The sequence below is a fragment of the Morone saxatilis genome, unplaced genomic scaffold (assembly GCF_004916995.1).
Source record: "Morone saxatilis isolate NCDOM2014 unplaced genomic scaffold, NCSU_SB_2.0 Contig1, whole genome shotgun sequence".
Lineage (NCBI taxonomy): Eukaryota > Metazoa > Chordata > Actinopteri > Moronidae > Morone > Morone saxatilis.
The window spans coordinates 18709466-18720293 of NW_023339651.1; positions in this window are offsets into that span (position 1 = coordinate 18709466).

Consider the following 10828-nt stretch of genomic DNA (forward strand, 5'->3'; position numbering starts at 1 on the left):
ATGAGCTCTTCAAGATATGAAGGGGCCTGACCATGAAGAGCTTTATAGGTGAGGAGGAGGATTTTAAATTCTATTCTAAATTTAACAGGGAGCCAATGCAGAGAAGCTAGAACAGGAGAGATGTGATCTCTTTTCCTAGTTCCTGTCAGTACTCGTGCTGCACCGTTTTGAATTAATTGGAGCGTCTTAATAGACTTATTAGGGCAACAAAATCCTGATCAAAGATAACTCCAAGATTCCTGACAGTGGTGCTAGAGCAGCCTAGTGGGATGGGGTCTAACAGACATGTTGATGGCTTTGATGTAGAAATAATTGAAGTTAATTGATCGATAGCAGAAAAACAGTCTAAATATATATCTAGAAATAAATACTGAAGTGTTTTTATATGTGCTATAAGCCACCTATACACCAGTAGGCCTACCTGGTCCAATAATGACAAAAACATCTTCTTTTTAGGTAATCAGGTAATGATATTTTAGAATTACTTACTTAAAAGGAGTTTTTGATGACTCATCCTGCACATGGGGGGCGTATTCTAATTTTTGCATCCAATGAATTGCTCTATCGCTTGTGAAGACGCCACAGCCAGTGTTTCTGAGGGTATCATTCATGGCCTTACTGATTACTGTACAAGCTCAACTTTATAACTTTATTCAGGGATTTTGGTCAAACTGGGTTTCACTCTGATGTACTCCAGCTGAGTTTCCTGATGGAGAGATACCTAACTGGTACTTGCTGAACTCTGATTAACTTCTGCTAACTGTATCTGCCGTTAGTGGCAGACTTAGTTCAGCAGGCGGACCGGACCAGTACTGAACATAGCCAGTTACAGTACCAAGGTCATGGGAAGTTTGCTTAGTAGCGAACTGCTAACTCTCATTAGCTTTGTCAGCTGTGCAACTAACATATCTCAGACCCAGGATTCCATTCCCGTCAAAAAAAACACCTCGGTACTCCTATCCCCTGTCTGACTGTGTTCACTGGAAGGTACAACCTCTACTGCATAGCGCTAGCTGTAACACATACTCCATGCTATTGGCCACCATAAATGCGACAAATACCTCCCTACTGCCTGTTTTCACAGGAAACAGGTAAATATGAGGTAGCAAATAGCTCTTTTTTCCATTTACACATTAAGGTAAGAGCAAGAAGAAAAGCAGTTATATTCCATATTTAAAAACTGAATGAAATTCTTGCAACAAAGGGAAGTCCCACTCATTTGTCTGCTTTGTGCCTTAGCGACTATTGTTAAATTTTCATTTCTATTCAGATTTATTATTTCTGAATATGTTGGCACAGCGGAGAATAGGCCTACTCCTATTCCTCTAAGGGAATAATTATAAGAAAACTACAAAAACACACCCTGCTTATGGTACAGGACTGGAAAAGCCGCTGTTATGTTTTTCATACTCTCAGCTGGAAGTCTACCTCGGTTCACTATTTATTACGCTGCCTCAGGAGAACCTCTCTCTCCTCCAGGCTGCTGCTTTCTCTTCAGTGCCTTACTATAGATGACTAAAAGAAAGAGGAATCTGTTAATTGAAAGCGCTCAGTTACGACAAGCTGGAGAAAGAATCTGTTAGCTCACTAAACTGGATTTCAGAAGCCTTCAGTGTGACAGAATGAATAAAACATAACCCCAATGTTTCCCTAAACTAGCGTGCCAGTGCTGATCTGAGGTAAGTCTAATAGATTTGGCATGCGTTCCTGGCTCCAAAAAGTGTGTCGTTATTGTTATAAACCTTCATGTCCCACTGCTCTTCACACTGACAGTCCGGCTCCTCTTCAGTCGTATGTTTGCCTATTTGTTTATGACCTTGGGCTGGCAGTGCTTCTCTTTAGAGCGCTTGGCTGCCAGCAGCTGGTACGGATGGATGTCTCAGATGTCGGTGCTGACTGATGGGCAGCTCTTAGCCAAACCCTGAGGGGCTTCTCAGTGCCACTCGCGGCCTGAGAGAAACAGAAAAGACTGATTTTGAGTCGGAGGTGTGCGGATCGACCTGTCTGCCATCAACACCCTACAGACCCTCCCACCACTCCGCCATTTATACAGAGCAGAGCCAGTGTGTTTGTATCGATGTCCACCTACTGTATGTGTATATATGTGTAAGTTAATGCATTCACCCACATTTTGGGGATTTTTTTTAGCTGGGCTTTACAGAACTCTATAGTAGGTTTCAGCTCAGCTTTTTCCACCAACAGGCAGGACCTGAAAAGTTAGTTCCCACCATATTCTACATATCGTTTGCATTGCATTGTTGCAGCGCCCTCTGTTAACTATGCATCCAAGAATCCATGTTCCAAGAATCTTGAAAGGGACCAGCACTTGGAAAAACACCATCATAGGCCTTTTCCACCAACAGGGAACCAGCTCAGATCTAGTTTGTGCAGCAGTTTTTCCTGTTTTCGTGTCACATTTTGTAGTGCGCCCTGTGTTGATAATGCATCTGATTAGTTCCACTCAAAACTGGTGGAAACATGGGGCTGGTTCCCTAGAGGTTTCAAGAAACTTGAACGGAACCGGGTCAAGAAAAGGTTGCCATAGAGTCGTTCTGGGCCACAGCAGGCAGCCCTTTTTTAGAAAAAAAGCTCTAAAAACCTACTGTACTCTACCTGCTCAGCAGCAAACAGCGGACAGACAGATTTAGAGACTAGCTGGTGAACAAAGTGGAACCTTTCATAGTTAAAAAGCAGGATATGGACCACCACTAAGTTGCCATTATTAAGTGCCATTAAGTTATATTATTATATTCAACTTTATATACTTTATGGTCTACATTTCCCTGAAGGCTGCAGTCAGTCGGACAGTTTCTAGCAGCATTCAAAGAATATACAGGAAGTAGACACATGTTATCATACAATAATTGATATAAATGCTGGCCTAAGCTAAAAAAGGGCCCAAGTTTTCATAAATCGGATTCATCCCTTAACTTTGACCATGTGTAACTGCAGAGGTGAGGGGCTGGGGTACAGAGTTGGGTGGGGCATTCAGTGTTTTTATTTATAATAAAAAGAGTATAATGTTCTTAAAAAGAGAAAGAGACAACGCCCCCTTCTCCTGCGGTCCCCAGAGGCTATCAGTGTCCAGCGTCTGTCAGCAGAAAGATAACACTCCACAGCTGTCATGATTTAGTAGAGGCTGCTGATGCATCGATTCATATCTCCTGCTTGTCTGTGAATCATACATTAATGGATGAGACAGCCATTATCTCCATGCATGTCTCTTCTCACCCACTTCAACAGGGAAAATCAGAAGACTTTTTTTTCTTTATCCAGGGGCTCTGTTACTCCTTCTCATATGGTTCTAAATTTAAATAATTCTTTTTGTTTCTGTGTGTGTCACTCCCTCTTCCTCATCCTCTAATCCCAAGAATCATCTCCAGCAACTTGTTTCTCTTCCAGAAACCCTGCTGTGCCTATCCTGGGGCTAGATGCATAAAGCTCTGTGTAGATCCAAAACCAAACTCTGCACACAAAGGCAGAAATGTAAATATGGAATCTATTATTGAGAGTTAGTTTAGTTAAATGGAGAAAGACAGTGGATTGTTGAGTCTCATTTCCAGGTCCAGAGTTCTGACCTGCTCACTGACTACAATCTAGTCAGAGCTCCAACACAGTAAAAACAGAAAAGCAATTTTTTTAATTGGCCATGTCAACTGTATCAAAGTATTTGCTCCAACTAACTCTACTGAGTTTTCTGTGAAAAGTTGCTCTCACTACAACATAACTATTGGCAAGATGCACCTGTGGCTGTTGGACTCCATATGGGGCCTGGCCAACTACACTGCACATGCTCATTTCAACACCTTGGTTCCTATGGGGTTTCCAAAATAATATTTCCATCTTGGTTTTCCCGTGCTTTGCACCTTGGGCCACCCCCTTCTGTGAAAAAAAAAATACTTAAATGTATTTATTAATTAAATAGTTTTGGAGATGTTGTTTTTGCTTTAGATGTAAGTATGTAATTACAGTTTTAAACTTCCATCATTCATTCTGTCAACGTCATTTTTTGGTGGTTTTCCAAGATCTGCACTGCGAAAAAGGTAGAAAGTAAAAAGTTGTATTATTTGTCTAAAAATAAAGATAATCTGTTCAGACATGTTTTGTATTAGAAAAGTAATCTGAATTTAAAAGAAAATTTCTAATTAGTCTTAATAATATATAACAGCTAATACTGAGCTAGACCAAACCAGTAACAAGTTCCAACAATGGTTTGCAGAATATCCCAGCAGGGGAACAAGGAAGACCACTCGCACAACTTCTCAGTTAAAGAGAAAGTTTTTATTTAGTTTTTCATTGTTTTAATAAAAATACTAAAAATAAGAATGCTTCTTGTGTCTTCATTTAAGACAAAGACAATTGTATTGTGTTGTTTGAAGAAACTGTGTCTTATTGTAAGGTTTTTTGCTATTATTAAATTGGCTTACACCACTGGCTGATGTTTTTTTTTTGCTCAATACAAGAAAAGTTTATTATATTTAAGAATGTCTGTCCTGTTTCTAGGAGAGCTCTTTTTGCAGTGCAGATCTGGTGAGGTGCTTTTAGCTCATCCTATTCTCTAAAACAAGTAACAGATCTGAGATCTGTCATTACTGTGACCAAATTTAAAAGTAAAGTGAAAATCTTTCTGTTTTCTTTTCTTTTGTTACTGTGTTTTTAGTTTGTGTGTGCGGGATGGTTCTGTGGATTGTCGGTGTTGGTTTTGGGAGGGTGGGCGGTTGTAAGACATTTGTTCTTTTCTTTTATTTAATATATTGCCATGTTGCTTATTACTAATGTAAAACACATTAACTTTTAATTCTATATACATCAAATTGCCTTGCCTCGCTTTATGCCTAGACTGGACCATGTCTCCAAATGGGGAGCTTTAGTTCAAGTTTAAAGCTTTACAAATCAATATTTTATATGAACAATAAAAAAAAAATAGTAATGGGACAGGTGTGACATTACACTGTAAAACCAGTTAATTTAACACATATCTATCCACCCCATATTAGTTGTGATCACCCGACTGGATCTAAGACTGGTGGAAAATTGTCTGAACGGGAGGGGGGCCAGACAGATCTGCCAGAGCAAATAAAACATGCATTTGCAGATATGTAATGTAAATGTAAGGTAATTGCTTGTTTGCCATTTCAATTTTAAGTTGACAGTGTGCAAATGTTGCATCAACAGCTGGTTGTGCTGCCCCCACGTGGCCAAAAAAATCAATAAACGCAGCTTTAAGTTCAAGTTGATATGTCATTTCAAATGTAAAAAATGCATGTTGTGTGTTGGAAATGGTTTATTCATGTTTTTGACTGTATATACCTCTGGTGCATTAAAATTCAATCTGTACTAATGGGAAAGACATTGACACAAAGGGAGAAAAGGCAGAATACTGATTATGAGTGAAAACCTTTATATTATAATTATATATTAACACTCCCCCCTAAATAATTCTTAATTGCAACAATATTATGTTATGTAATATATATGTGTCTTGGCAGAGAGCGAGAGAGCGGGAGAGAGGCAGGCAGCAACTGATAATGCACTATTTGTGAAATATTGTCGGTACATAATAAAATGCACCAAAATGCAGTAAAATGTGGTAATGTAATTAATTGCACTGCTGTGCAGTAACATCTGCTACTGTCATCATTAAAAATAAGTAACACACCTAATATTGCAGTAATTGGCAGCTGAGAAGAAACAAAACTGTCTGGTAAATTAGACCACCGCAGCAGTAAAGGAAATAGGACTCAGCAAGAGAAAAAGACAATGTATGAGCCCAAAATAGAGTATAATAATCACTAAAACAATGGGGAAACTAATAAAGCAATACATCAGTGAAGTAGAACAGGATTACAGAAATGTATGTTGGTGACACTTTAAGCACATTTTGTTGAAGATGGGGGCTGGGCTTCTAATGGCTGTACATTTATGGCAGGTTTTAGGTTTCTTAGGGAGAGTCTGAATTAATATCCTTTGCATATATTTTTCACTCCATTTAATGGTCTCATTTTGTGTGTAACTGCAGTGTCTGGATTTCCACAGACAGTTACTCACCATGTATTATTAAAAACTATTTTAGAAAAGTAATACAAAGTGACACAAATTTCAGGCAGTTCAACATAGAAATGCATATATAAACTAGAGCTGCACGATTAGGGTTAGGGTCAACAGTTCAATAAAGCTCCAACAAATCTTCGGGTTGTGGACAAAACAAGACATTCTAGGACATCACCTTGGAGGAATACTGATCAACATTTTTCACCATTTTATGACATTTTATGGACCCAACAACTAATCAATTAAACGAGAAAATTATGAATTTAATTATTTTGATTTACTCCACTGAGTCACTCACTCACTGCATTCAGTTTATGCAGAATTCATTGTTCTCAAGGGGGTAGCAGGGGACAACTGCAGCTGTTTGCCCTGGAAAATGATCCACCTCTTAATTGTAAATGTGTCCTAATATATCTGTGCTTTTTTTGTGGTTTGTTTTTGCGCTTACATCTTAATTACTTGAGTGCATGCTTTGTACTTTCTTTATTAATGGATCAAGAACCATGTTGACAACACCTGTCCTCAATTTGTGACACCTCTCATGCTCACACAGAATAGACTGTGGGACCTGGATAGACAGCAGGAAAGTGAGAGGAAGACAAGTCTGTTGGCGGTGATGATAACAAGACAACAGAAATGGAACCTCAACAAGATAGAACTGGGTTGAAGGGTTTGTGGACTATTTGCTTATGATCTTTGGATGTGGAGATTGTCTCCTTTTTGGGTCCTCCATATTTAACTTTGCACAGCTTATTAGTTACGAAGATGGGATGAGTAAAATTAAACATGCACATAGAACGTGCATTTTTAGCCATGCACAGCTCATTCCATCTTTATAACTGCTCACAGTTACTGTAACATCTGTGATGATGTCATCACTTCAGTCCAGGGAAACCTTAGCCTTCAATCAATATTCTGTATCATTAAATAGATTTAAAGGAATGAAAAATGAAATATGAATATCCTTGTTAGATCGCTGTTGAAACAACAGTTGGATGTAGTCTAGATGTCTAATGAGCTTTCACTTTATTAGTAAATTCAGCTGGGTTTTAATGTCTCTCCGCCTCCAGATCACCAACTGAATGCTTATAGGCATTTCTTTCATATGAATGTGTTGTAATATTATTTCAGGGGATCAATTTTCTGTTTGTAGAGCTTTTCTAAACTAGATTAAAAGTTCTAAAGATGCACGTAGAACACTACGTACAATGTACAAGACCAATAAAAACAATGTCTGTCCAGCTTAAGATTTTCTCTTCGTCTGTCTTGAACTAGCTGTGTTATCTGACAGTAACCCATTGACAAGCACTTAAAATGTGAAATGCAATGACTCTGTCTTACTACAGTGAATAGTTAACTGCTGTTACTTCTGCACGTCAAAAATGCCTGATGATTTTTAATCAGTTTTGTCTAAGACAGAAGAAGAGCTTCTCCCATGGTGCATTTAGATTGGTGAACTAATGTGATGCAGTTGGTGGCACCACAGTTTCATAGGACAAAGGGAGGAAAATGAATAAGAGGATATGGCCCTTTAGAGGAACTAAAGGCAGAGTTCCCTGCTCCAGTAATCATTTTGCTGAACTAAAGTAGCTGATACTGACAGCAGATGATGGTGGAAACTTAAACTGCTTCTGAACTCAGTGAGTGGGCTGAAAGAAAGGGAGAAATGGAGGGAATGGGTTTAAGAAAGCTAGAGAGACAGTCTGATGTAATGTGGTACACTATAAAGCTGGAATTTCTTGCACTTAGTGTTGTGCAAGATACCTTTGGAAACCTGTGGCTTAAAGCTTTTAACAAGGTTCAAGGTTTACTGACTGAAAAGGTCAAATTGTTAATTTCAGTTTACCGATATTAAATGCAAGACACTGAAATTGACATATAAATGATGATATAAATGTTCATTCATACAAGCACTTGGATGGAAAGCATGATGATCTGGGTCTTGGCTGACTTGTCTGGTGCTGGGCAAGGAGGATTTTGCAGAGTCAAGCGAACAGAAAGATCACCCAAATGGACACGGCATTAAACTTTCTCTCACATCTAGCTAGATGCTCAGTGCAACCACTACAGTAAGCCAATCACGCTAAATGTCCTTTTCCCAGCAGTTTCCTTTCCTTTTGCTTAGTGAACAGCCTGAATCATCCCAACAGAATCCCAGAGGAGCAGGAGTCTGATGGTCCTGAAAGTTTCTCTCCCTCAAACTCCCTCGAAGTCAGTCTTTAAGAGGATCTGGATGTTTCAAGTTTACACATCACTGTTGCATACTGGATTGTGATTGGCTTCAAAAACTAGTTGTGATGTGACAAAATCCTGCTGGTACGTATTCGTTTTAAACATTGATTTCTGGTGAGCACAAATAATCTTTCCCCCTTCAGCAGATTAATGTTAAAACAGCCTTCTAGTATCAACTGGCCCATAAGTAAGTCATTCAGCACAGTGAAGCTCAAACATCCAAGTAACAGTAAGAAAAACATATTTTTAGGGGAAGACTTTGCATATCTCAACATTATTGCCTGGATTACCATGTGATTGTGATGATCTGATTTTTGCCTTGTGTCACCATGAGGTTGAAAATTCAGGTTTTGTTAGAAACAACTCAGCAGCTATTTAGTTAGTTTACAATGGAATTTGGTAACGATATTCAAGGTGTCTGAATTCTAATGACTTTAACAATCTTATCTGGCACCACCATGAGGTTGACGTTTGTGTTTTTTAGTGAAACATCTTAACAACCACTGGATAGATTGCCATGAGATCTGGTACAAACATTCACATCTCCCTCAGGATAATTTGTTCTAGTGCCACTCGCATGTCAAAATTTGAATTTGTCCAATATTCTGGTTTATGAGTGAATACCTGCAAAACTAATGTCACTACCATCAGCCTCAGCTGTACTTTGAGTTGAGTCAAGAAGTAGAGAACCATATGTAAATTTGGTGCCCTTATTCCCAAATATGTGGGGTTAAATGAGGTTAAAAGAACTGGCATGTACTATTTAGTGGCATCTAGTGGTGAAGTAGGTTGTCACATTTTTTATTAGTCTTCCTATACAAATATGAAAATGTCCACTTTCAAATTTGAACACTTACATCACATATATTTACATATTTTTAGGCTTTGAAATCCATCAGCTACCTGCTTATCCTATGTAGGTTCAAAGCAACTTTTCCTTGACTGACTCCTATCCACTTATTTGCACCGTGTAGCACATACACCTGGATAGAAATCTATGGATGGTTAATGAAATAAGACACCTAAGTTGATGAATCCCTCCATTCATCAAAGGAATTACCTCTTGATTAATTTTGCTGTTCATCTCTTGACCGCTGTGACCAGTTAGTGCAGTGATGACAAATGGAAGAGTAGCTTTTTATCTCTCTAGTGGCCTTGCCTCCATTACTGCCTGAGAGTCCAGTTTCTCTGCTTTGAAGAGGCCCATCCTTATTTAACCCCCAGGCTGGAGAGAGATGGTGGGGGAGGCTGGATGGGGATGAGGTGGGGGGCTATTTTCTGCCCTAAAGACAGTTTCCCCTGTAATTCACTGTGAAGATAGCAATCGGCAGTGTCTCCAGGTATTTACTCAGACCCTCCTTTTTATCGGCGCAGGACCTCGCCATATAGTTGCTGACAGTGTTTATCTAAAATGCAATCTTTCTGAACTGTAAAGCACTGAATTTGCTGCCCCTGACTCAATGAGCAGGGCACAGAGGGTCAAAATCAATAACAACTTACAAGTTGCTGTGTGCCTGAGAGTTGGGTGGCTGAGCCTGTGGGGACAGCTGTGGAAGTGCAGTCTCTCCATGGGTGCATGGACTCAGTCTTATCTTGTAGCTGCTGGGGCCTGAATCAAAGATTGGACGTCACAACAACTCGAGAAAATTCAAGTAACTCTCCAGAGCTCTGACACCATCCTTTTGTGTTTATCCTTTGGCTGGACCACTTCCAACAGACTTGCCTTGCGTTCTGATTTTTCAACATTTTATACTTGTATCCTTAACCAGATACCTCGTTCTGAGCTCTCTGCACAACTTTTAAAATCTACATTTACAAGTTGGCCAGATTTTTTAAATAAATGCCTCAGTATGATTCCAACAAAGTGCTTGTCAAGTCATCTGACAGTGTATAAAACCACCTTTTGGGCGGCAGCATTGGTGGAAACCGCATCCCACAATTTCTGTAACTTTCTGAAACAGAAAATCCAACAATCACACAAAGTATATGCAGACCAGGTGTTGGAAAATTGTTAAAATAGACAGTATATGACATTTTCTATCAAGATTTCTGTTTTTATTCTTCACACTAAAGGTGTAACTTCAGATCCAGTCGCTTAGAGTTGGTCCATGACCCAGGTTAAAACCTAAAAGTAATCTGGAAAGAACGGAAGCTGAATTTGCTTTAATGGCAAGCTACCATGAATTTCCAGAACCTGGATCAAAATGAACTGAACCAACCTTCCACAAAGTGTGTTAGGAACTTAAGTTCTTAAGTCCTAATCCCTAGTCCTATCCAACTTCTGTACATCGTTGGTTTATAAGTTAATAACTATAAAATCACAACTATCCCGCTTGCTACACTTGTGTATCTGAATGTAATGAATGGATATATGTTTTGGGTTTAGTTTCGTGATTTCCGATTGTTTGAACCACCTTGGAAGGTGGTTTGAGACGTGTTCTATAAAGAAATGCACACAATTCTAGTGAGGTGTTGCCTTGCACAAAAAAGTCACAACTCATTACTCATATGCATGAATTTAAATGTATAAATATCAAACAGCTCT